At 46.8% G+C, this 25,234-nt stretch overlaps 1 protein-coding gene and 1 pseudogene across 2 annotated transcripts in view; both read left to right on the top strand.

The window, feature by feature from the left end:
• LOC147427410 (uncharacterized) overlaps positions 1-25,234 on the top strand; it is a 48,095-nt gene that overhangs the window by 8,280 nt on the left and 14,581 nt on the right. The window lies entirely within an intron of this gene.
• LOC147427411 (18S ribosomal RNA) lies at positions 16,047-17,193 on the top strand (annotated as a pseudogene).

Here is a 25,234-nt window from a genome sequence, read left to right as displayed (position 1 = left end):
TTGACACAAAAAAGAAAGCCAAAAAGCACGGCAAAAAGCAGAAGAAAGGCACTGACTTCCCGGGATATTTGGGTCGTCGGTCGACATTTGACAAGGCAAAGAAATTGAAGAAGCGCGTCAAGTTTGAAGACCTATCCAGTTCTTCTTCTTCTTCTTTTGACAGTTCTTCTAGCTCCTCGGATTCGAGCGAAGAAGACAGAAAAGGTAAAAAGCGAAGCAAGAAGCAACGCTTTGGAAAGGGCAAGAGAAAGGCAAAGAAGGCTAAATCTCGCCCAGAGACTGACAGTTCTACTGAGGACTCGTCTACAGACAGCTCAGATTTCGATGACGGAAAGTTTTATGCGAACAAGAAGAATTTTTACAAAGCCAACCAGTATGACTTTCTCGAAGATAAAAGCAAGAAAGTCCGAGAGTTTAAGGAAGGTGGCCACTCGATCAAGTTTGATACTTTTCAGGATACTCAGATGCTTCGAAGGCTTTGTCTTTTATACAGCAGGTTGACATCGCTTTCGCGGGAGGACGCTATTCAGAGCACTCCAAGATTCGGAGAGCTGCCTCTTACTTTAAGGGGAATGCTCGTACTTGGTGGTCCACGCTTCTATTAAGCAAGACTGTGCCAGTTACATGGCTGAAATTCAAGAGGCTTTTTATTTCTTCTTGGTTGACTCAAGAGTTTGAGCGAGATATACAAGTTGCTTGGAACCATCTCCGGATGACCAAGAGCGATACAGTGAATTCTTACTGTGAAAGATTCTGGAGCTCTTTTCTACCCGCCTCTTCATTCAAGAAGATCTCGTTCAGAGAACAGATTGAGCGGTTTACCTTGGGTTTACCTATAGAGATCCGAGATCACTGCTTGGAACAGAAGTCAGCTTCTATTCAGGAGTTGATGAGTCATGCGAAGCGGGGCTTTGCCATTCACTCTGGCAGTTTGACCTACCCCACAGATAAGGCCATGACACAACGAGCCGAACAAACTTCTGGGAATGAAAATAGAAAGAAAAAGAGCAAGCCAGAGAAAAAGGATGCACAACCCAAGCTTACTCCTGAGGAGAGAGCTCGCTTCATCAGAGAGGGGAAGTGCTTTGGATGCGGGGAACATGGACATATCTCCGCAGAGTGCCTTGATAAGGCACAGAAAGAACAGAATGATAAAGACGACGACAGGCCTAAGAGTTTGAGAGCAGCTGAGGAATGTGGCAAAAAAGGCAGATAGAAAAGTAGAACTGGTACCACATGGCGTGGGACTTGCACCGAATCAAATGAATGAAAGTACAAACTTTGTCGCTTTTTTTTGGGGCAAAGTGAAGGATCAGGAAGCTCTTTTGAAGGAGCCAAGGCCAACTTCTTTTCACTTGGAATTGGCGGCTCGATTTGGAACTACGCTCGACAGACTGACGCCACAGGCGGATGTAGTTCGACTGGCACCCGGATGGGATGTTGCCATTACACCGAGCATTGGCAAACTTCGTTTGCAATGACAGGGGTGTTCAGGGCACGCGAGTGACGTTCTGCTCGGGATCCCTTGGTACCACAAGAACTACGCCGTGGTTGACTACTGGGCCGAGAAAGCGACTTTGATAAATGAAGGGCTTAGAGATTGTACTTGATGAACTTCAGTTTTCTTACTCATTCTTTTGGGAGAACTGAACGATGGATAAAGGTTGAATATGTTTTGACCTGAAGAAAAGAACGCCAAGATTTTTTTTCTCCACGCTCATGCCGATTGCTTTTGAGAGGGCTTGAAGATCATACCATTGATCTGATATCTGGAAGCACGCCACCGAATCGGCCACCTTATCGTGTGAGCCGAGTACAGAATGAAAAGATTATGAACTCAGTGAAAGACCTCTTGGAAAAGGGTCTTGTCCAGCCTAGTACTTCACCGTATTGCTCTCCAGTGTTGTTGGTTTTGAAGAAAGACGGATCTTGGAGAATGTGCATCGATTATAGCACTCTCAACGAAATCACCATCAAGAACAGATTTCCGATTCCTAGGATCGATGATATACTCGACAGGTTACAGGGATCCTCGTGCTTTAGCAGGATTGACTTGAAGAGTGGATATCATCAGATTAGGATAGCACCAGGAGATGTCTACAAGACAGCTTTTCGGACGACTTTTGGGTTATTTGAGTTTTTGGTGATGCCTTTTGGCTTAACCAATGCTCCTGCGACATTTAACCGGATGATGGACAGGATTTTTCGAGAGTACAAGCTATTTGTTGGCACTTTCTTTGACGACATCATTGTTTTCTCCAAGAATGAGGCAGAACACAGAGATCATCTGCTTCAAGTCTTTCAGGCATTACGAGATCACACATTAGTGATTAATGCTAAGAAAAGTGAATTTTTCCTACTAGAGATGCACTTTTTGGGACACATTGTAAATGGACCCGGCCAAGATAGAGACTATCTGTGATTGGCCCGATTTGAGGAATGTTCATGAAGTTAGAAGCTTCTTGGGACTGTGTTCGTACTACAGGCGGTTCATACGAAAGTTTGCAGAGGTTGCTTCCCCTTTGCATATCTTGACACAGAAAGGAGTACCTTTTTCGTGGGGACCCCCAGAGGTGACTGCCTTTCAGACGTTGAAAGAGAAATTGACTACGGGACCTATTTTGACTTTGCCGGACTTGCAGAAGTCATTTGAAGTATATTGTGATGCTTGTGGTCGTAGTCTGGGTGCGGTCTTGATGCAAGAAGGCCATGTCATAGCTTACGAGAGCCGTTTGTTCTCTAGGCCGCAGATGACAGCACAGATCTATGGGAAAGAGCTTTTGGCGGTTATCCACGCTCTTACTCAGTGGCGGAATTACCTACTCGGAGCGGATTTTATTGTCTTTACAGACCATCAGAGTTTGCGCTACTTCTTGTCACAGAAGCAGCTTTCGGAAAAGCAGATGCGGTGGGTGCATCTTGTCACAGTTCCACTTCCAAATTGTCCATGTGCAGGGACAGAAGAATGTGGTGGCAGATGCTTTGTCTCGGAAACCGTTGGTTCTGGTTATTTCCGCGATACATCATAAGAGCTTCGAGGATATGGTCGATCAGTGTGCCACAGATACAGATTTTGGAGATATTTTCACACGGATACGGGATGGGGAGACAGTAGCTGGATACTCCCTTCGGGAAGGCTACTTGATGAAAAAGACTATGTTGTGCGTTACACAGCCGTTGAGGGAAAAGGTTATGATTGATTGCCATTGTCCACCTTTTACGGGTCACCGCGGCATTGCTACCACCATGAAAGGGGTAGAGAGAGATTTCTTTTGGCGGAGACTGAAGAAGGATGTGGAAGAGTTTGTGCGCAGTTGCTTGGTATGCCAGAAGGTGAAGTTTGACAGGCATAAGGCACAGGAATTGTTACAGCCTTTACCCATACCCACCCGCCCCTGGGAAAATATTGAAATGGATTTTTTTTTTTTTTTTTGATCTCCCCAGAATACAGAATGATCACGATGATTTTCTGATTACATGGCACGTATGAGACGATTGTCTCCGACAGAGACCCCAGATTTATGAGTTTGTTTTGGAAAGCAATTTGGGAGAACATTGGCACGCAGTTGCAGTTCTCGTCATCGTTCCACTTGCAGAATGACGGGCAATCTGAGATTGCCAATTCAGTGATTTTAGATTTGTTGAAGTCTTGTATCTCGCATCAGAAGACTCAATGGGAAAAGAACTTACCTTTGGTGGAATTTGCCTACAATAACACGATCCACTCTTCGACGGGGAAGATGCCATGTGAGATTGTTGAAACTGCTGCGAAGGTTCCATCCTTCTTGAGCACGAAAGATTAGAAATTTGAAGCGGATGTATATTCGCGAGATTTGGATACGGCTTTTGCCAAGGTTCGCGAGACTTTGCAGGAGTCTCAAGAACGACAGAAAAAGGCAGCGGATCGCCATCGTCGCGACTGGAAACTGAAGGAGGATGATTGGGTGCTCTTACTTTTGAGAAGGCACGCCTAAGAAAGAAACAGGGAAAGGAGAGGCTTTTTCCAAAGCTTAGTATGTGATACTACGAATCTTTCCAGATTACTGACAAGATAAATGATGTCTCCTTCCGATTGAAACTGCCAGATACTTGGAGGATTCACAATGCATTGCATGTGAGTCTCTTGAACCCTGTTAAGGGTGATGTGCCTGATGATGGGGAGCCTGATGAGCAACCCAAAGTGGAAGAAAACGAGGAGATCCTTGTTCCTGAACAGATTTTGGCACATAATGATACGAAGAAAGGTAAAGTCTGAAGGCGGTTCTTGGTTAAGTTCAAGAACTTTCGTGCATTTGATGCGAAGTGGATGGAGGAGGAGGACCTAGCAGATACTCCTCGGATTGTGAAACTTTACCTCGATGTTTTGGTTTAGCATAGTCTACTCCAAACGGAACCCAGAAACTCAGCTTGGCCGAAGATCTGGTGCAGTGGGATGCACAAGAGGGGAGTTACTCCGCTTCTTTGTCAACAGATGCCTCGATTTTGATACTAAAGTCACTGATGTCTCTTTGAGCTTCAGGGATACTGAGAGCTGACAGTATTCTGCTGGATGACTTTATGAAATGGAATTCCTGATTATGATACTGATTTGTTCTTGACTTCTTGTGAGTGCAGGAACTGATAGACGAAATGACTGCAGCATTTTGGTCTGATTGATCTCGAATAGACATGGTTGCAATAGGGGTTAGTCAATCGGACATCGATGAGGTCCCGATTGGACCTAGATGTGATTGCTAGCTACATTGCCGATAAATCATGGTCTAAGATCCGAATGAATGTTGAATGTCATGTGATGTCTGGTGATGTCCTGTGATGTCGTGTGATGTGACTGTCGATTTTGTACATGTGCTAGATGTGCGTTCCTAGTACGTAGGTACTAACAGTCAGTGTCTGCTAAGACGGTTTATGGCTTTTGTCGGTTTTGCAGGCGTAATCGCGGTCGATTACAATGCTTTCAAGAGGGGGGTATGTCACAAAGTGATGACGTGGCGGACAACAGAAACCCTAATTTCTGCCAGAAACCCTAAAATTCCTGCAAACCCTAATTTTTGCCAAAAACCCTAATTTCCGGAAATCGCGGAGGCGGATTATTAAATTTTTTTTTTTGGAAAATGATGAGCGACGTGAATTTTGCTTTTGCTTTTTAAAAAAAAAAAAAGAGAAAAGACTCTCTAAGAGAGAGAGAGAACTGATGCTTTCGATTTTAAAAGCTTTCGGGGCTCTGCTTTTGGGCATCCTTTGTAACCTTTAAATTAGTGGTGAGGGCCTCACTTCTCAGAGCATCTGGACGCAGAGTCTGAGAGTGAAACCCTAACCGCTCTCTTGTACTTTGATGATTGATTAATATAAAAAGAAATACCGAAAGGGGCGCCAGTCTTTGGGGCCAATATCTCTAGGCACGGAACTCTGCCGGGCCAGTGCAAATCTATTGTGATCTGTGAATTGAAGTGGTTATTTGGTGCTGTCGCGGTTGATTCTTGACTTGGAGTGTCCAAGTCTGTTACACATCACTCGAAGCGGAATGGATACTTCGCTTGGAGGTGATGAGCATGAGAGAGGCGAAGAGGAATTTTCCCCACCAGGAGGTTTTTCCGACCTTCCCCCTTTTCCATCTACTACAAGGATTGCACTAACTCCTATGGAGGCTTTCGACAAGAGGATGATGGACAAGAAGTTAGAAAGCGAAGAAAGAATCGTAGCCATCGAGCATAAGTACCAAGAAAGAATGGCCGCCATAGCGCTTGAGAACGAGCAAGCACGCTTGGAAGCCAAAGCAAGAGAAGCAGAATTTGACTAGCGAACAAAGCAAGACAAGCAGAATTTTATCGCGAGAACAAAGCACGAATGCAAGAGATGTTGCGACTCTTTTCTCAAGTGTCGACACCGATACAAGAAATTCGGGAAAAGAAGACTCTCAGTCTCTTCTTCTCCAAAGCATGACATACAGGATTTGCATGATTGTGTGAAGCATGATGATGATTTGATTGACAATGATTTGCATGATGATTTGGATGACAAAGATAAGCATGATGATTTGAATGATATTGCTAAGTATGATGATTTGCATGATCAAGATGTGATTTCTCACAAGCATGATGAATTGCATGAAGATGATGTGATTGTTCACAAGGATGATGTGTTAGTTGGTGCTTTTCCTAGCGAAGCTAACCTCGTTGTAGATTCGATCAATCACGAAGAACCGATCTTGGCTTTCGAGTCAAGGTCCAAAGAACCCCCACAAGAAGATTCGATAGATCCCGAAGAAGCGATCTTGGCTCTCGAGCCTTGGTCAAAAGAACCCTCACAGGAAGTATTATGTGTTCGCATGATTGATACGCACGCATTGTTCGAGTGTTTCATTCGTGAAGGTTTCCTGTATTTTAGTAAGCATCGTTATGTGATCCCTTTTACTAGGCATGACATATTGTATGTTGAGCACGTTTCTCTCATGGATGAGCACGAATGTATGCGGATTGTGCATGAAAAGTTGAAAAGTTTGTATGTCAGGAAGTCACATTCCATGTCTCTTTCTTGGCATGATAGAGTTGTTGACAGAGCACATGATAGTATGAGCACCAAGCATGGGCATTTCCATTGTGATTTGCCACAGTTGATTGTTTTCAATCAAACAGAAAAGATCCGATCTCATTGTTTGCATATGTTTGATGAACGGGTTGTCACTCCGTCTCTATGTTCATCGACATTGCATACACAGTCTTTAGAGAAGACAAGATTTTTTTCCTTCACTTTACATGGAATGGGTATGTTCATGGTTTTCTGTTGGAGATGGTTTTAGGAATTTTCAGCCATGGAGATTCTTGAAGACGAAGGAAGCAGGACTCTAGACGAAGTTGAAGCAAGAAAGGAGATTCAGAAGACTTTGTGTCGCTTTCGGCGCGGCCCAAAGAAGCAAGCGTTGCAGACCTTTATGAAGTTCAAGTACCGCACGGCCCACACAACAGAGTGGGCCGGCGAAGAGTCCCTTCCAGGATTCCGGATGCTGTTGGCGATCTCCCTCGACGCCATAGAGTTCGGTACCAATACCTCACTTTGAAAAGGAGGGGATGTCACGTAACACATGCCAACCCTATGTGTCCGTGGACAAGCTACACCACAGCAGGGTTCAGTCAGTCCGATCAAGTTAGATTAGCAGTGATCTGGCACTTTTGTGAGTCTATTCGTAGACCGTGCATGCCCAGTCACTTAGCATAGATGCATATCCTCCGATTGCACACAACATGATCATCGGAATTCCCATCAGAATCCATTAGCATCATAGGGGAATTTTCCAGTGCATTTAGCCTATTTTCCTATTTTTGGTTATTTTTACTTATTATTTGTAAGTGACTTTCCAACAAAAGTAGGTAGGGCAATTTTACTAAGTTAATATATAAGCAAACCCAAGTTAGCACTTTCTGGCAGAAGAGGCAGCAGGAGCACCTTGCTCAACAGACAACTTCTCAGCAAGACCAACCCCCGCGACTACTCTGGCGTTTTCTCCACAGAAGACCTAGCGTTTTTGCATCAGATCAGCCTTGGCGATTTGTGCACAGTAGATCAGCCTCGGTGTCATCACGACACAGCAGATCAGCCTAGCGTTTTTGCGTTTGCAGAACCCCGACGATAGAAGGACCAATTTCAGCCCCTTGCGTTTTTGGATTTCAGCAGCAAATTAAGACCAACATTATTCACCTAAAGTGTAGCAGATTCAACCCGTGAAGACGTTTTCAGCCCTAAGAAACCTCATTTTTGAGCCAAGGAAACGCAGCCAAAACAGTCATTTTCAGCCACCGAAATAGTCCCGAAATTCAGCAGTTAGAAGATCTCAGATTTCAGCCATCGTCGTCATCGTCGTCGTCGTCGTCGTCATCGGCATAGACCAAGTTGCATAGTCCATTGCATATGCATTGTACACCTTTGTGCAATCAAGACATAGACCACTCTCGCCGACGAGAGTGGGCCTTCGAGGAGGGTTTTACAAACCTCTCGGTGTCGTATCTCTTCTCTCTCCTTCTCTCAGTCTCATTCATTTGCACGCACAATATCCACTCACTTTGTTCGTGACCACAACACTCTATAAGACGGAAAGCTCTCTCTTTTCCTAAGAACTAAAAGGAACCTTGAGCAGTAAAGATCACTAATCTTGAGAAAAAAATACAACATTCATTCCGCTGCACCTAACACGTTTTTAGTTGCAGACCTTGCCTAGCGTTTTGCAGTTTCCGGCATCAGGTCAGCCCAGTGCACCAACGTTTTCAATTTTCAGCACTTAGACATAGCTGATCCAACCCCTAGCCTCGTAGATCTCACCTATCCGCAACAGATCCTCGCCGTCGTCATCGCCTTCCTTGTTGACACAGTGATCAGTAGAAAGTCAGTGTTTGCAGATTTCAGATTTCAGTCCTGAGCATTTTCAAATTTCAGCCCGTCCTCGTCGTCATCATTGTCGTCGACATCGTCGGCAAGCCCATTGCATCTAGACCATTGTACCAGATTTGTGCAATCAATAACATAGACCTCTCTTGCCATAGAGAGGGGGTCCTTGGAGGAGGGTTTGAGAACCGTTAGGTGTCGTATTCTTTTCTCTCTCTCACAGTCTCAACACCTTCGTTCACAGTGTCATTCACTTGTTTGTGATCATTGCACTCTCTCACTAAAGGAACGGAAGGCTCTCCCTTCCGTAAGTAAAAGGAACCCTTGAGCACTTTTCAGAGCACTCATGTTGAGCAAAGTCAACATTCACTTCCGCTGCACCTTACATTGGTATTAGAGCTTTGGCAGTGTTCTGTATCACTCAGGGAAAGAACCACAATGAATTTTTTGCTTGTTGCGATCGCATGTAACCCAAGATCAATTGGGCGTGTCGATTCCTAATCGTGTTTTTGAAGAGTGATAGGTAACCCGCACCCCTGTTGTGACGTTGGGATGCAATCCCCCCCTCGGGCGAGTGCCGATGTAAGGTGTAGCGGAATGAATGTTGTATTTTCTCAAGATTAGTGATCTTTATTGCTCAAGGTTCCTTTTAGTTCTTTAGGGAAAGAGAGAGCTTTCCGTCTTGTAGAGTGCTGTGGTCACGAACAAAGTGAGTGGATTGTGCGTGCAAGTGAATGAGACTGAGAGAAGGAGAGAGAAGAGATACGATACCCGAGAGGTTGTAAAACCCTCTTGCGAAGGCCCCACTCTCGTCGGCGAGAGTGGTCTATCTTTGATTGCACAAAGGTGTACAATGCGCATGCAATGGATTGATGCAATGGGACTATGCCGATGACGACGACGGTGATGACGACGACGGCTTGATGGCTGAAATCTGAGATCTTCTAATCGCTGAATTCTGGGACTGTTTCGGTGGCTGAAAATGACTGTTTTGGCTGCGTTTTCTTGGGCTAAACTTGGGGGTACTTTTGCAACTGAATGGGGGCTGATCTGCTACTGTGCATAGGCTGAAAACGCTACGTGTTTGCTGCAGATTTGGGCTGAATATAAAAAACACTGATCTGCTCCTGTTCTTGCCAAAAACGCTGGGTTGTGGAGATGCAAAAACGCTGATGGGCTGCTTGTGAAAAACGCTAGCAAAGCTGAGGTTTTAGGAGCAAAATCGTTATGGACTTGATCTGCTGCTGACGGTTAAAACGCCAGCAATGCTGAGGTTCTGCTGTGGATGAAAACTCCAAGGGAAGTGGGAGGATGGCGAGGATCTACTGCGGGGGGGGGGGGGGTTATTGCTGAGAAGTTGCCTGTTGAGCGGGAAGCTCCTGCTGCCTCTTCTGCCAGAAAGTGTGAACTTTGGTTTGCTTATATATTAACTTAGCAAAATTGCCCTATCTACTTTTGTTGGAAAGTCACTTAAAAATAATAAGTGAAAATCCGAGTAAATAGGCTAAAAAAATGCACTGGAAAATTCCCCTAATTGATGCGAATGGATTTTGATGGGAATTCCGATGATCATGCTGTGTGCAACCGGAGAATATGCATCTATGCTAAGTGACTGAGCATGCACGGTCTACGAATAGACTCACAAAAGTGCCAGATCACTGCAAATCTAAACTAACTGAACTGACGGGAACCCTGCTATGGTGTAGCTTGTCCACGGACACATAGGGTTGGGATGTGTCACGTGACATCCCCTCCTTTTCAAAGTGAGGTACTGGTACCGAACTATATGGCGTCGAGGGAGATCGCCAACAACATCCGGAATCTTGGAAGGGACTCTTCGCCAGCCCACTGTGATGTGTGGGTCGTGCGGTACTTGAACTTCATAAAGGTCTGCAACGCTTGCTTCTTTGGGCCGCGTCGAAAGCGACACAAAGTCTTTTGAATCTGTCTAGAGATCTGCTTCTTTCGTCTTCAAGAATCTCCATGGCTGAAAATTCTTGAAACCATTTCCAATACAAAACCATGAACATACCCATTCCATGTAAAGTGAAGGAAAAAAATCTTGTCTTCTCTAAAGGCTGTGTATGCAATGTAGATGAACATAGAGACGGAGTGACAACTCGTTCATCAAACACATGCAAACAATGCGATCGAATCTTTTCTGTTTGATCGAAATCAATCAACTGTGGCAAATCACAATGGAAATGCCCATGCTTGGTGCTCATACAATCATGTGCTCTTTCGGAAACTGTGTCATGCCACGGAAGAGACATGGAATGTGACTTCCTGACATACAAACTTTTCAGCTTTTCATGAACAATCCGCATACATTCGTGCTCATCCATGAGAGAAACGTGCTCAACATACAATATGTAATGCCTAGGAAAAGGGATCACATAACGATGCTGACTAAAATACAGGAAACTTTCACGAATGAAACACTCGAACAATGCGTGCGTATCTATCATGCGAACACATGATACTTCCTGTGATGGTTCTTTGGGCCAAGGCTCGAGAGCCAAGATCGGTTCGTCCTGAATGATCAAATCATCTTGTGGGGGTTCTTTGGACCTCGACTCGAAAGCCAAGATCGGATCTTCGTGATTGATCGAATCTACAACGAGGGTAGCTTCGCTAGAAAAAGCATCCACTAACACATCATCCTTGTGAACAATCACATCATCTTTATACAATTCATCATGCTTGTCTTTTTCATCCAAATCATCATGCAAATCATTATCATTCAAATCATCATGCTTATGCAAGTTTTGTGTGTCATGCTGTGGAGAAAAAGAGACTGAGAGAGTCTCCTTATCTCGAATCTTGTCAATCTTGTCCTGCATAGTAGCAATGAGAGATGGAGAATGAGCAATGTCCTCTCCATGAATGACAATAGGAGAATCACTTTTGGCATTGAGAGTTATAGTGTTAGTCAGAAAATCCATGAGAGCGTCTTTATCACGAAACCATCGAATGCCCAAAATCATATCACATCCTGAGAGAGGAGAAACAACAAATCTTCTAGTGAAGGCAGTCTGTTTAATTGCAAATAACACATCAAGGCATTCCTCTGTGATGAGAGCGTCCATACCGGGACGAAAGCCAGAGACCTCGATAGGAGATCTAGGACTAATCTCGAGGCGGGCTCTCTCAACAAGAGAGGAACTGATCACATCATGCATACTACCTGTGTCAAACAATATGACAAAACGGTGCCTTGACGTACGACCATAACATTTAATGAGAGAATCATCAATGGGAGGGTCCTGAGAAACTGCGGGCACAATAGTGTTATCATTCATTGCATTGACAGATGTAGTGGGTGCTGTGGGTTCTTTAGATTCATTCGATTCAAGCTTAGGACATGTTGGTTTTATGTGACCCTTAATGTGACAATGAAAACAATGACCTTCCTTAGAATAAGTGCTTTGTTCTTCCAAAGTGATGTATCCTCCTACAATTCCTTGTGTTACCTTTTCATCTGGAGTAAGCTTAGGTTTAGCAGTTGTGTTATCCTTACCCTTAGATTCATTGGAAGAATTCTTTGATGAGATACTGTTGGTAGATTGGTCAGAAGAGTGATCATTCTTACCGTTCTTACCGTTCTGAGGGTTCTGAGAAGTCTGCGAGGTACTTGTGCAAGTCTTGTTCTCCTTAGGCTTTCCCTTGTTGTGCTTCATCTCCTATGCGAGAGCAATCGTTACCGCCTTGTTGAGATCGATTGGATCGAATACCTCGACATCGTACTTGATATACTCGTCCAATCCAAAGAGAAATGCCTCTTTGCGCTCATCATCCGACATGCGTAATTGGGTACCTAGCTTCAAAACACGATTAGAAAAAGACATAACCGGCATACCATTTTGCTTGAGAGCGCGCCAATCGTCTTTCAACTGTGCGAGGTACTGAGGGGGCATAAACCGTGCCTTGAGCTTGTCTTGGAAATCAGCCCAACTAAAAGAGGGGCGTGAAATCGTCGGCTGCCTCTAGGTGCGCAGCTAGCTGTGCCTCTTGCCATGTGTGGTACCAATTAATGGCATCACAGGCAAGGTACATAGCTGCCGTCAAAACTTTGCTATTGCTTGTCTTCTTAGTTGTCGCAAAATAAGCATTAAATTGATGCAACCAAGAATGAATAACAGTAGCATCCATCTTACCGTCATACTTACTGAAAATCAACTTTTCTTTAATTGGATGGTTGGAATCTGCGTCGTGGCTTGCGCCACTTGACGAACTTCCACGGTCTTTGGGTGGATCGGTCTTCGAGGCGAGAACTTGGGCAAGCAATTCTTGAGTGCATAGCTCTCGTCGAGCTTCACGCTCGGCCTCCATAGCCAATCTATGCGCAGCACGATCGGCCTCCAATGCTGCGTTTCTTTCTGCGGCTTCTTCCTTCCTTAGTTCTTTTCTTTCTTTTCTTGCGTCGCGCTCGCGTTCTAAAGCAAGGCGCTTGTCTTCCTGTCTATCCATCATGGCCATCATTTGCTTCATCATTGCCTCCATAGGCTCTGGCGTAGATGGCGAAGGGTGAGGGTTGGAAAAACCTCCTGGTGGGGAGAATCCTTCGTCGCCTCTCTCATGCTCATCACCTGAATGCAAAGTATCCATGCTGCTTCGGGTGACGACCATGCACTATGATCTTGGGGTCTTAAGCTCGCGAGGAACTTGGTTCTTGAGGGTCTTGAGATTCTTGAGGTCCTTGATTCGTGAGAATCTTGGATTCTTGAGGTTCTTGAGTTTTGAGGGTCTTGGGTTCTTGGGGTTCTTGAGGTTTTCTTTCGCTTGCAAATTGCGTTGGAGAAGGATCTTCTCTTCACCCGAGTTCTACCCTTTTCTGCGGGCGCATCCCTTGGCGGCCTTGTGCTCACACCAAGGTTGCTTTTTCCCTCCTCACGTCGATTGGCCGGCCTCTAAGTGCACGGTCCGCTCTCAATGAGAGAAAAGAGACACAAGGGGAGGCTGGACAAGCCCTTCTTTCTTGGGATTCCTGTCACTCTTCAACAAAACACGATTAGGAATCGCCACGCCCAAGTAAACTTGGGTTCGTGGGATTGCAACAAGCAAAAAAAATTCTCGTGGTTCTTTCCTTGAGTAATGCAGAACACTTCCAAAGCTCTGATACCAATGTAAGGTGTAGCGGAATGAATGTTGTATTTTCTCAAGATTAGTGATCTTTATTGCTCAAGGTTCCTTTTAGTTCTTTAGGGAAAGAGAGAGCTTTCCGTCTTGTAGAGTGCTGTGGTCACGAACAAAGTGAGTGGATTGTGCGTGCAAGTGAATGAGACTGAGAGAAGGAGAGAGAAGAGATACGACACCCGAGAGGTTGTAAAACCCTCCTCCGAAGGCCCCACTCTCCTTGGCGAGAGTGGTCTATCTTTGATTGCACAAAGGTGTACAATGCGCATGCAATGGATTGATGCAATGGGACTATGCCGATGACGATGACGGTGACGACGACGACGACTTGATGGCTGAAATCTGAGATCTTCTAATCGCTGAATTCTGGGACTGTTTCGGTGGCTGAAAATGACTGTTTTGGCTGCGTTTTCTTGGGCTAAACTTGGGGGTACTTCTGCAACTGAATGGGGGCTGATCTGCTACTGTGCATAGGCTGAAAACGCTACGTGTTTGCTGCAGATTTGGGCTGAATATCAAAAACACTGATCTGCTCCTGTTCTTGCCAAAAACGCTGGGCTGTGGAGATGCAAAAACGCTGATGGGCTGCTTGTGAAAAACGCTAGCAAAGCTGAGGTTTTAGGAGCAAAATCGTTATGGACTTGATCTGCTGCTGATGGTTAAAACGCAAGCAATGCTGAGGTTCTACTGTGGATGAAAACGCCAAGGGAAGTGGGAGGATGGCGAGGATCTACTGCGGGGGGGGGGGTACTGCTGAGAAGTTGCCTGTTGAGCGGGAGCTCCTGCTGCCTCTTCTGCCAGAAAGTGTGAACTTTGGTTTGCTTATATATTAACTTAGCAAAATTGCCCTACCTACTTTTGTTGGAAAGTCACTTAAAAATAATAAGTGAAAATCCCAATAAATAGGAAAATAGGCTAAAAAAATGCATTGGAAAATTCCCCTAACGGATGCGAATGGATTTTGATGGGAATTCCGATGATCATGTTGTGTGCAACCGAAGGATATGCATCTATGCTAAGTGACTGGGCATGCACGGTCTACGAATAGACTCACAAAAGTGCCAGATCACTGTAAATCTAAACTAACTGAATTGACGGGAACCCTGCTATGGTGTAGCTTGTCCACGGACACATAGGGTTGGGATGTGTCACGTGACAGCCAAGGCTACCTTCTGCCGATGGGCTTGGCTACTTTCGAGGCTTTTTTGGGTCTTGTAGGGCTCGGCGCGCTCGGGGGTGGCCGGCGGGGCTCGGTAGGCGATGGGTGACGGCGGATTGTGTCCGGGGCCGGGACGTCGACGACGGTGAGCTCCCGCCCAGGCCGTGGTGTGATCAAGGAACGCGGTGGGCTTTTTCCCGCGCCACGAGCTACGTGCGGCTTGTATCGATACGGAAGGTCCCGAATCCGTGTGCCTAGACGTGAGATGGGGCGCGGCCGAGCCGATGGGCTTTGTTCCCGGCCGGTGTGGTGCGTTTCCCTCGACGGGGAGGTGCTCGGTGTGAGCCGGTGGCGTCGCTTCGGCGACGGCCCTTGTCCCTCGCCCCAGCCCGACCCCGGGATGTTGCATGCAAGACGACACGGACGGCGTTGGAAGCGCCGCGGTGCCGCCAGCCCGGTGTCAAGAGGAAGAGCTGCGTCCGCGGGAAGGCGAGCCGGCCTTCGGTTGTCCCCCCATATTTTTTTCGACCTCGGGGCGTACTTGTCGAACGACGTGCTTCCGTGCGGTGGCTTTGCCTGGTGTTGGACGATCGAGCATTGGCGGGTCGTATTTTTGGTGGACGGGGACTCTGTGCGACGGCGCCTGCTTTGCCGTGGCCTCGGCTGCGACCCTCCCTGGGGGGTGGCGGGCATGCACCGTCGCACAATGGCCCACCCTGCTGTCGCCCGGCTCTCCTACATTGGGGCGGGTTCAGTCGTGTCGTCGGGTGCGACCTTGACGTGGCCCCCCGCGGTCGATCCCCCTTTCTCCCCTCCGGGTCTAGGGTTAACCCCGGTGCCATTGTGCCGACGGAGGTGCCCCAGCATCCAAACCATCGAGGAGCGGCGATGTCCGAACACGCGGCCATGATTGGCCACTCGTGTGACTGATGTCACTTTTGTGACTTAACTACATTACAATACTTACTCGTTGATGCAGATACGCGAAGTGCCATGCCAAGGAGGACCCCTACGCTTGGATGGTTGCGACTCTTCGCTCAAAGGACATGCCTCTTCGCCAAAAGCCACACTCCTTCGACGACTGGTCACACCCCTTCGCTCTACGGGTGCGACTCTTCGCCCAATGGTTGCAGCTCTTCGCCGAAAGGATGTGTCTTTACGTCTAAAGTCATGTATGTCTCTTTACCAAGAGACGTGTCTTTTCATTTGTGTCTATTCGTCTCCTATATAAGGAGCCCTTGTATCACACATTCAATCAATCAAACACAGAGTCTTCTAAGTCTTGTTCTAAGTTCAGTTTCAGTTTCTTAAGTCTTAATCATGAGTTTAAGTACTTAATTAAGGATTAGCGACTAGAATCCTTACAACTGAGGATAGCTACTTGGTTGATCCTGCCAGTAGTCATATGCTTGTCTCAAAGATTAAGCCATGCATGTGTAAGTATAAACTCTTTTGTATTGTGAAACTGCGAATGGCTCATTAAATCAGTTATAGTTTTTTTGATGGTACCTTGCTACTCGGATAACCGTAGTAATTCTAGAGCTAATACGTGCACCAAATCCTGACTTCTGGAAGGGATGCATTTATTAGATAAAAGGCCGATGCGGGCTTGCCCGGTAATGCGGTGAATCATGATAACTCAATGAATCGCACGGCCTTGGCGCCGGCGATGCTTCATTCAAATTTCAGCCCTATCAACTTTCGATGGTAGGATAGAGGCCTACCATGGTGGGCACGAGTGACGGAGAATTAGGGTTCGATTTTGGAGAGGGAGCCTGAGAAACGGCTACCACATCCAAGGAAGGCAGCAGGTGCGCAAATTACCCAATAACGACACGGGTAGGTAGTGATAATAAATAACAGTACTGGGCCTTTTAAAGCTTGGTAATTGGAACGAGTACAATCTAGATCCCTTAACGAGGATCCATTGGAGGGGAAGTCTGGTCCTAGCAACCGCGGTAATTCCAGCTCCAATAGCGTATATTTAAGTTGTTGCAGTTAAAAAGCTCGTAGTTGGCCTTTGGGGCGGGGCAAGCGGTCCGGCTCTTTTCGTGTGCATTGGTCGCTCCGCCCTTTCTGTTGGGGATGCGCTCCAGCCTTAATTGGCTGGGACGCAGATTCGGCGATGTTACTTTGAAAAAATTAGAGTGCTCAAAGCAAGCCTATGCTCTGAATACATTAGCATGGAATAACGCGATAGGACTCTGGTCCTATTGTGCTGGTCTTCAGGACCGGAGTAATGATTAATAGGGACAGTTGCGGGCATTCGTATTTCATTGTCAGAGGTGAAATTCTTGGATTTATGAAAGACGAACTACTGCGAAAGCATTTGCCAAGGATGTTTTCATTAATCAAGAACGAAAGTTGGGGATAGGCTGGAAGAGGCAGCAACGGGAACTCCAGTCTCTCTACTCAACCATGAACAATGCCGGCTGGGAAATTGAAAGGACCCTTGGCAACTGTTAACTATGTGACGAGGACGTGGCAATTGCTAACCTTAGTTGTTGGTTTCTTTCCAATGATTTTGTTTTACTTTCGAGACCCTCTTTTTGAAGTTGCAAATGGTCGGACATTGTATGGCCAATGTGAACGGTAGTTTCATCCGGAGATGAAAAGTTGGTCGGCACTGGAATTCGTATAGTAAGAGGATGTCTAGGCTCAGTCCAAGGTCATGTAGGTCCCGCCGTCGCACTTAGCAAGTTGGTGGATACTAGGAAGTGAACTCAATAAAGGCATAAAGTCAAGGTGGGATCACCAACAGAAAGTATCCGACAGTTGGGTCACATTGCACTTTTGGATGCGGTCCCAATGGGGATAGATGGTCAGAAGACCAATGGGAGCCCAACGGAAGCATCTCCTAAAAATTAGGGAATTGCTATTTTGGGCCATGAAATGTGTTCACGTCATTACCTTCGAAATGACAAGGGGAATATTTTACAACACTGCCGTGAAGTCAAGTGGGCAACAAGTCAGGAGATTTTAAGGCAGCAACCCCGAAATGGGAAATTGCTTGTAATCGTGCCAAGTGGCTCATTTTAGTGTACGTTCCCTATGCAATGAAGATGAAGAGGTAGCGCTGAATATTAAGCTGGGAGGCCTCATTTTTCATACTGTCACAGGTTAAGAGCTATGGAGTGCTTTCTTTCCACTCTATGTACAGTGTGGTGCTAGGAGTGATGCCCTGCACACTACACACTGCTCTCTCTCTCCCCTATGTGTACTTATGTGATGCCCCACAAGAGGGCTCTTCATTTGACTAATGTACAGTTGTGTGGGTTCATGCGCGATTGCCGAGGCAAGAGCCTCTTGCACAGGTATTGGATTAGCTAGTTGCTAATCCCCCGTAGGTACATGTGAATTCGGAGAGGTTTCACGTGAGAAATCTCGTCCGACTCAAAGGGCAAGTAGCCCTACAGGTGCGGGAGCTCGAGGACTTGCTACAGATGCGATCGGCTTGCGAGACGGAGCCCAAAACAGGGAATTACAGCCTGCGGTGTATTTTTGCAGGTTTAGGGTTTCGGCCCTAAACGGTCCCTAATACTTCCAGGAGGTCCGGGGACGCGAGGGGACGTGATCTGGCCCATTTTCGGGGCAAAAAAACAGAGAATTCACTGTGTTGGAGATTCTCGCCAGGTTTTACAAAGTGTCCGTATGCATCGGGAAAGTCATCTATTGCGTGGGGATACTATCTGTGAAGTGTCCTAGTACAATTATGCTACCGAAATCGAGCCAGAACAGGTGGATTTCAGCCCGGATTATGCGGGACAGCTCATAGGAAATTACAGGTTTTATTCCCTCTGTTAAAGTATAAAGAAATACCGAAAGGGGCGCCAATTTTGGGGCCTACAGGTTGTTGGCGTCTGCTCAGAGCATTCTAGCTTCCGAGCCGTGTGTGTGCTTAAGTGTTAATTCCCGTCGCAGGTTCCTTTTGCAAAGTACTCTCTCCCTCTATGTGTGTGTCTAAAGTAAAGAATTTCGGGTGAGAGCCAAAGCCTACCGCCCCACGGGCCGGTTTCATTAAGACTTGCGGATAAAGTCTTACCAAGGGGGAGTGCATGTCCCCTTTGCAATGACTTGGAGGGCGGGCAATCAATTGAGCATATTCTGATGAACTGCCCGACCCTGACCCGAGCTCGAGCTGATCGTCTTGGCGGGTTGCGGTGTACCATTCGGGACCTTCAGGACCCCGGTGGGTGTCGCTCTTAGTGACAGCGAAGTTACCATTATCCTCCTTGGTGGGGAGGCTCGCGGAGTTAGGTTGACCTTCTGGGTTAACCTGCGTCCGCATTCTAGGGGAGCGGTTGCAGGGCACCACCTTGTAGCAACTTTCCTTGGTGAGGCAATTCCACAGTATCAAAGAGCATTAAACGCTAGGTTGTTAACCTAGTGGGCCGATTGGATGAATCGGAGATAAATCAGATCCCTCCGACGTCTAGCAGGGGGGAAAGGACGAAATTCTCCTTAATAGCAAAAAGTTATGAAACTATGTGCTAAACTCGAATATGACTTTATAATACTGATACATGGGTTGCCTCATCAATGGGCAAGTTGGAGACTCTAATTGTCGCCGGATTGGGACTCCACCTACGAGCCGATGCCCAAGTTGGGTATGGTAATTTCTTTCGAAAACCCGTCGGGGTGATTCAAGGTTTTGGCGGGTGAGGGAAACCAAGTCCCGCAATATTTGGAGTCCTACGGGACTCTTGGGCATTGTCACGCCCCTAATGGGGTCCTCCAGGGATCCCTTGGATAAACTAACAAGGGTGCAAGTTCTAAAAGATTGAATGGGCTCTCCATCCCCAAGGCGGTGTCTAAGATCTCAGCTTGAGACTGAAATAAGTGACAAAAGCTTCACCTTGCGAGAGAAAATGCCCGGCCCCCCGGCTCGCTAAAGTAAAAAAAAAGGTAACCCAAGAAAGAAGGGCTTGTCCGGCCTCCCCTTGTTCCTCTTTTCACTCGTTGAGAGCGGACCAAGCACTTAGCGGCCGGCCAATCGACGCGAGGTGGGAAAAAGCAACCTTGGTGTGAGCGCAAGGCCGCCAAGGGGTGCGCCCGCAGGCAAGAGTCGAGCTCAGGTAAGAGAAAAGCCTTCTCTAACACCGATTGCAAGCTAAAGAACTCAAGAACCTCAAGAACCCAAGAACTTCAAGAACCCAAGTTTCTCGCGAACTTAAGTACCCAAGATCTCATTGTATGGTCATCACTCGAAGCGGAATGGATACTTTGCGTGAAAGTGATGAGCATGGAGGTGCGACGAAGAATTTTCCCCATCAGGAGGTTTTTTCGACCCTCCCCCTTCACAGGTTGTACCAAATCCTATGGAGGCTTTGGTCAAGTCGATGATGGACATGATGCTACAACAAGAGGCGCAATGCGCCGCCTTGGATTGCGAGCGCGAAGAAAGAAAGCCAGTCTCGGATCGCGAGCGCGAAGAAAGAAGGGTAGCTTTGAAGCGTGAGCGTGAGCAAGCGCGCTTGACTGTCGAAGAAAGAGATGTCAGGTCCCAACCCTCAAGGGTCCCCTGCTTTGTTGCCAGAGCAAGTACTTTCTTTATTCCTGCACAAATGCTACTACAATGACTAAGTGCTGAGATGCTAATGCTAATGGGTATTGACGCTACTGATGCTGGGTACTGAACTGATGCTATTGGTGTTGGGAACTACTGGGTACTGAGAAACTAAGAGGTTCTGAAACCGGCCCATGGGCGGTAGGCGTTGGCTTTCACCCGAAATTCTTTACTTTAAACACACATAGAGTACTTTGCAAAGGTAACTTGTAACGGGGATTAACACCTAAGTACACACACGGCAACAAAGGGAATAAAACCTGTGATCTCCTACAAGCTGCCCCGCACAATCTAGGCTAAGAAACACCTGTTCTGGCCCGATTTCGGCAGCATAACTGTACTAGGACGCTTCACAGTCAGTATCCCCCCGCAATAGGTGACTTTCCCGACGCATACAGACACTTTGCAAAACCTGGCGAGAATCTGCAGCACGCTGAATTCTCTGTTTTCTGCCCCGAAAATGCGCCAGTTCACCTGTACAGCGGTCCCCTCGCGTCCCCGAACCTCCCGAGGGTATTAGGGTCGGTTTAGGGCTGAAACCCTAAACCTGCAAAAATACACAGCAGGCTGTAATTCCCTGTTTTGGGCTCCGTTTCGCGTGCCGGTCGCATTTGTAGCAAGACCTCGAGCTCCCGCACCTGTAGGGCTACTTGCCCTTTGAATCGGACGAGATTTCTGACGTGAAACCTTTCCGAATTCACCTGTACCTGCGGGGGATTAGCCGTTAGCTAATCCAGTACCTGTGCAAGAGGCTCTTGCCTCGGCAATCGCGCATGAACCCACATAACTGTACATTGGTCAAATGAAAAGCCCACTAGTGGGGCATAACATACTGCTCGTAGGGGGGAGAGAGAGCAGTGCGTAGCGTGCAGGGCATCACTCCTGGCACCGTATTGTACATAAGGGGGAAAGGAAGCACTCCATAGCTCTTAACCTGTGATAGAGAGCAAATGAGGCTCCTCTCAGCTTAAAATTCAGCGCCAACTCTTCCTTTGTGAGGCAAGTGCATAGAAATGTGCCACTTGGCGCATTTACAAGCATTTTCCCATTTCGGGTTCGTCGCTTAAAAATCTCCCAACTGGTCGCCCAATTGACTTCGCGGCAGAGTTGTAAAATGTTCCCCTAGTCATACCGAAGGTAATGACGCGAACACATTTCGTGGCCCAAAATAGTAGTTCCCTAAATTTTAGGAAATGATTCCGTTGGGCTCCCTGTGGTCATCTGACCATCTATCCTCATTGGGACTGCATCCAAAAGTGCAATGTGGCCCAACTGTCGGATACTTTCTGTTGGTAGTCACACCTTGACTTTAGGCCTTTATTGAGTTCACTTCCTAGTATCCACCAACTTGCTAAGTGCGATGGGGGGACCTATATGATCTTGCTCTGAGCCTAGACATCCTCTTACTATACGAATTTCAGTGTCGACCACTTCCCGTCTGCGGGTGAAACTACCGTTCACATTGGCCATACAATGTTCGACCGTTTGCTACTTCAAGAAGAGGGTCTCAAAAATAAAACAAACCCCATTGGAAAGAAACTAACAACTAAAGTTAGCAGTTGCCACGTCCTTGTGACATAGTTAACAGCTGCCACGTCCTCGTGACATACCCCCCTCTTGAAATCGCAAACGTCCTCGATTGCATACCATAAATACACGCCACTGATGATCTTGTGCTATCAACACTCTTATATCATCGCATGTATCCGCAAGAAAGGTCATAACACATCGATACAAATGACTTAATGAGGCCTTCATACTTTTGTCATTTCCAGCTATTACACTGAATTCATATGTACATTTGATGTACTAGCTCTATCATTAGCCCTCCTTTGCATACGTTGGGTTGGGCCATTAGGACCTTCTTTTCCTCAAGCGACTTGCGCACAAAAGGCTTCCTTTTCTGTTTCTTTGCCTGCGCTCCAAAAGTCCCGGCTGAATCCTTGTCTTGGGTGGCCTTTTCAGACCCCTGTGACGCATCAGGAGCCGTTTTCACAAAGGGCTTCTTCGCTGAATTTTTCTTTTGTTGCCCTCCTTTGTCGTTGCTCGGAAATCCACTGTCCTCTCCTTTCAACAAGGCAAGACCAATGTTCGCAACTTCCATAAGCTGAGTGAGGGTAGTCACTCTGTTCTTTGTACAGTAATCGCGAAGCCCTTTAGGCAGCCCACAACAGTACTTCTCTATCTGCTCTGTCAATGGCACAAATCTGTAGGAGGTCACTGAGAGTAACGCCTTACAAAACCTCCTATTGTACTCCAGCAAGCTCTCGCATGAAGCTGAAGTAAGCTGGTGCCAATCTGTCATGACGTCGGCTTCAAATTCATTTGACAGCCAACCAGATGCAAACATTTGCTTGAAGTAAACCCAAGTGGCGGGTGCCTGTCCTTGCATTAACAATGTCGTCCACAATGTAAGCGCATTATCCTTTAAAAAAGTGGCAGCTTTCTTGACCTTCGAGGCTTCTATAAAATTCCCTCCTGCATAAGCTGTATCAAACTGCTAGAGGAAAGTGAGAGCCTTTGTCTTATCCTCGAAGCCACTAAAGGTACTGAACTTTACAGCTGCACCACCTTCTTTGTAAGCCTTCGACTTCTCTAGTGCCCCCAAGTTGTCATATGGAATGGTCTGCAACATGGGCACTGTAGTAGGCATGATCGGCACATCTTGGCCATTCACCTTTTGCGTCAGAGGTGCGATATCTAGCTGCTGTCCAGAAAAACCAGCCATGCCAAAATGACTCTGTGGCATCCCAATGTGGCCGTGGTTGCTCTGAAAACCCTGCTGCATGCCGATACTACTATACATGGGGTTTGGCATGATGCCTTGCATACCCCCGAACACTGTTCCTGGCATGTACGGCTGACTTCCAGGCGCATAACCAGCCATACTTTGGAACATTGATCCACCCCCGAAATACCCAGGATGTACTGTGGGTGGTGGAAAAACTGAGTGCATAGCCTGGTATCCAGTTTCCTGTCCATTCAAGCCAACATGCTGGCTCTGAAAGGTGGCGGGCTGAACTGGCATAACCTGTGGAATAGGTGCTCTATCCACCTGTTCAAGCACAGGAGGAACGTGTTTTGGAGCCCCTGACTCCGCAACATGCGAGTGTTCCCTCTCCTCCTGAGCCGCATGAAGTACCTGGGCTTCAGCATCAACAAGCTCCGTACGCGGCGTAGGTTGCCTATTTTGCTGTTGCACTGGTGGCGCTTGCAAGAACTCCATAAACCTTGGATTCTGCACCGGCTGCGAAAAGACATTCACCGCGGCAACTAACTGAGTCTTGAACGCATCATCCTCAAGTTGCCCAGTCATAAAGCCCTGTACTACTGGAGGGACATTCACATTGACAGGAGGTACAGACTGACGTGGCCGTGAGCTCTCGCCAATCTCAAAAACCATAGGGATCTCCTGCCTGTCCTTTGAAGAGGAACCCTCTTCCATAATGCCCTTCCTCTCGGCCATAGTGTAATCCCGACATTCCTGCACTTTGTGTCTTTACCCAAAACAATCCAGGCTCACTCTTTAAGGAAAAAGTGATTGATGTCCCGGCAACGGAACCATGAAACCGGCCCGTGGGGTGGTAGGCGTTGGCTTTCACCCGAAATTCTTTACTTTAAACACACACAGAGTACTTTGCAAAGGTAACTTGTAACGGGGATTAACACCTAAGTACACGCACGGCTCGGAAGCTAGAATGCTCCGAGCAGACGTCGACAACCTGTAGGCCCCAAAATTGGCGCCCCTTTCGGTATTTCTTTATTCTTTAACAGAGGGAATAAAACCTGTGATCTCCTACAAGCTGCCCCGCACAATCTAGGCTAAGAAACACCTGTTTAGGCCCGATTTCGGCAGCATAACTGTACTAGGACGCTTCAGAGTCAGTATCCCCACGCAATAGGTGACTTTCCTGACGCATACGGACACTTTGCAAAACCTGGCGAGAATCTGCAGCACGCTGAATTCTGTGTTTTTTGCCCCGAAAATGCGTCAGTTCACCTGTGATGAGTGCGCGGTAGTGTGTGCAAGTGAAAGAGCACGCGAGGAAGTGCAGTGTGTGTGCAGAGAGGGGAGGCGAAGGCCAGCAGGAGAGGAAGCGCTAGCAGAAGAGAGAAGGCTCACGTTTTTGGGGAAAACTCAATAAGTGAGTTTTGGGTTTTCCCACTTTTATTATAAGTGATCTTTAAAACATGTGTCCAGGTTCAATATATATTGAACCTGGACAGAGTATAAAATGTACAAAAAGGGGTTATTTAGGCCTTTAACCCAACAACTTCCCACTTAAAGGCATAAATGGCGCCTTTAAGCTACGTGACTCTCACCATCTCTATGCATAGATGATGTTGTGCTTTGGGTAAGCACTTAGTGAGAGCATCGGCTGGATTTTGTGATGTATGGACCTTAACCAATGTAATAAGGCCATCCTCAAGCACTTCTCGTATGAAGTGATACCGCACATCAATATGCTTTGTGCGTGCATGAAACATTGCGTTCTTTGCTAGACATATAGCACTCTGGCTATCACAACCAAGCATAGGTGCCTTGGTAGGCAAGCCAAACTCACTTCATAGACCTGCTAACCAAATAGCTTCTTTGGAAGCCTTAGTGGCTGAAATATATTCAGCCTCTGTAGTAGACAATGCAACAATCTTTTGCAATCTAGAACACCATGAAGCAGCACCTCCCGCAAGAGTAAATACATAGCCACTTGTGGATTTCCGTGTATCCACATCACCAGCCATGTCAGAGTCACAAAATCCCTTCAACTCCATTGGTCCTTTACCATAGCAGAGGCATTTGATTTCAGTCCCTTTCAAGTACCTCATAATGGACTTCACTACATCCCAATGCAACCTGCCTGGATTAGCCATAAACCGACTCACAACTCCCACTGCATGGGCTATGTCAGGCCTAGTAGCAACCATAGCATACATAAGTGAACCACAAGCTGAAGCATAAGGCACACTTTGCATGTCATTGACTTCTTCCTTTGACTTAG

Source organism: Adiantum capillus-veneris, chromosome 23 (assembly GCF_014529385.1).
Source record: "Adiantum capillus-veneris isolate H3 chromosome 23, ASM1452938v2, whole genome shotgun sequence".
In the NCBI taxonomy this organism is placed as follows: Eukaryota; Viridiplantae; Streptophyta; class Polypodiopsida; order Polypodiales; family Pteridaceae; genus Adiantum; species Adiantum capillus-veneris.
Note: the sequence above shows the minus strand (reverse complement) of the source record. Positions and strands in the feature narration are given on the sequence as shown.